Source organism: Leguminivora glycinivorella, chromosome 25 (assembly GCF_023078275.1).
Source record: "Leguminivora glycinivorella isolate SPB_JAAS2020 chromosome 25, LegGlyc_1.1, whole genome shotgun sequence".
In the NCBI taxonomy this organism is placed as follows: Eukaryota; Metazoa; Arthropoda; class Insecta; order Lepidoptera; family Tortricidae; genus Leguminivora; species Leguminivora glycinivorella.
The window spans coordinates 11,339,570-11,341,756 of record NC_062995.1 but is presented as its reverse complement, the minus strand read 5'-3'; the positions used below and the strand labels follow the sequence as shown (position 1 = coordinate 11,341,756).

The 2,187-nt window shown below is 38.4% G+C and overlaps 1 protein-coding gene across 1 annotated transcript in view; it reads left to right on the top strand.

Annotated features, from left to right (window-relative positions):
* LOC125239157 (zinc finger protein 345-like) overlaps window positions 1–2,187 on the top strand; it is a 215,312-nt gene that overhangs the window by 73,655 nt on the left and 139,470 nt on the right. The gene's annotated exons all lie outside the window — the stretch shown is intronic.

Sequence of the window (2,187 nt, the reverse complement as noted above, 5' to 3'; positions counted from 1 at the left end):
CGCTGTCGTTTCATTTATTACCGACTAGAATTTGCCCGCGGCTTCGCTCGCGTTAGAAAGAGACAAAAAGTAGTCTATGTCACTCTCCATCCCTTCAACTATCTCCACTTAAAAAATCACGTCAATTCGTCGCTCCGTTTTGCCGTGAAAGACGGACAAACAAACAGACACACACACTTTCCCATTTATAATATTAGTATGGATAATCCTTTAAATGAAATAATGAATGTCACTTTTCGGTGAAGGAAAACATCGCGAGGAAACCGGGCTAATCCCAATAAGGCCTAGTTACCCTTCGGGTTGGAAGGTCAGATGGCAGTCGCTTTCATAAAAACTAGTGCCTACGCCAAATCTTGGGATTAGTGAGCTCACGTGAGTCGTATCCATACTAATATTATAAATGAGAAAGTGTGTCTGTTTGTCTATCTTTCACGGCAAAACGGAGCGACGAATTGACGGGATTTTTTAAGTGGAGATAGTTGAAGGGATTGACTAGCCCCCCACTTCCCTAAAATGGGGGGTTGAAATTTGTATCGAGCATTTAAATCACACGTGATATCGGTCAAATCAACAACAATTTTTTTACTGCTAAAGGCTGTCCGTGGTGCACAGAGGTCACTTGAGTGGTGAGACAGTATTTCTTGGCGTCTATAGGTTACGCTGACCGCTTTACATCAGGCGGACCGTATACCTGTTTTCCATGTGGTATAATAAAAAACTACAATTTAATTTAGTAAATAATGTTTTAACTATAAAACTCCCGTGAGACTTATACATATTTAAAAATATTTTTTTTTTTTCGAACGCTATATCGACTTAATACGTGAGTAACCCGCTTAAAATCGGCCACCAGTGGGCCTTGTCGTTTTTAGGGTTCCGTAGTCAACTAGGAACCCTTATAGTTTCGCCATGTCTGTCTGTCCGTCCGTCCGTCCGCGGATAATCTCAGTAACCGTTAGCACTAGAAAGCTGAAATTTGGTACCAATATGTATATCAATCACGCCAACAAAGTGCAAAAATAAAAAATGGAAAAAGAGTTTTATTAGGGTCCCCCCCCCCCTACATGTAAAGTGGGGGCTAATATTTTTTTTCATTCCAACCCCAACGTGTGATATATTGTTGGATAGGTATTTAAAAATAAGCAAGGGTTTACTAAGATCGTTTTTTGATAATATTCATGTTTTCGGGAATAATCGCTCCTAAAGGAAAAAAAAAGTGCGTCCCCCCCCCTCTAACTTTTGAACCATATGTTTAAAAAATATGAAAAAAATCACAAAACAAGAACTTTATAATGATTTTCTAGGAAAATTGTTTTGAACTTGATAGGTTCAGTAGTGTTTGAGAAAAATACGGAAATCTACGGAACCCTACACTGAGCGTGGCCCGACACGCTCTTGGCCGGTTTTTCTTTCGTGTATGATATCTATTTCAATTTATAGTTTTTTTTTGTTTGAAAGCTGAATTAGTCGGGAGTGTTTTTAGTCATGTTTCATGGAAATCGGTCTACTATGTCAGGGGCTTTTTCAAAATTTTAATTTTGTGGTAGGCTATAAAGTGTTAGGTTTAATTTTCTTTTTGGTCCGGTCTCTCTTGGGCCAGGGCTGTCCGTGGTGCACAGAGCTCACGTGAGTGGTCAGCGTGGACTTGGTAGAAAACACGCGACCGCAGATGGAGCACGGGATGTTGTTAAAAAAGGAAGGTTTCATACAAACTACATAGGACATTTTGGGAAACCTAGTTGATTTTGCTCAGCATCATGTCCATGTTTTCATGTCCCACCAATTTTCATCAACATCGGAGACGTGATCCAAATGTACAAACTTAACGGGAATTGCCCTTAAAAGAAAACTTTTACAAGAGCATTTCTTTTTTTTTCCGCCAGTTTTATGAAATGAGATATTTAAAAAAAAAATGCTATTTCTACTCAGAATCACTAGCTTTTTCGATCCTAGTACTTAAAAAAATTGTCCCATACGTTTTTTTCGTATTTTGTTACCATTTTCCATACATGTCGTGTGGGGTAACACAAGAGGAAAGTAACAAAAATGTATGGACATTCTGGGACACTTTTTGTCTCCTAGTGAGATATAAAGTACTCGAGTACAATTGACCTAAAATTCCCTAAAAAATCAAAATTAAAAAAATGCCAGAAAAAAAAGAAATGCTCACAAAACAACGTAAGTGGT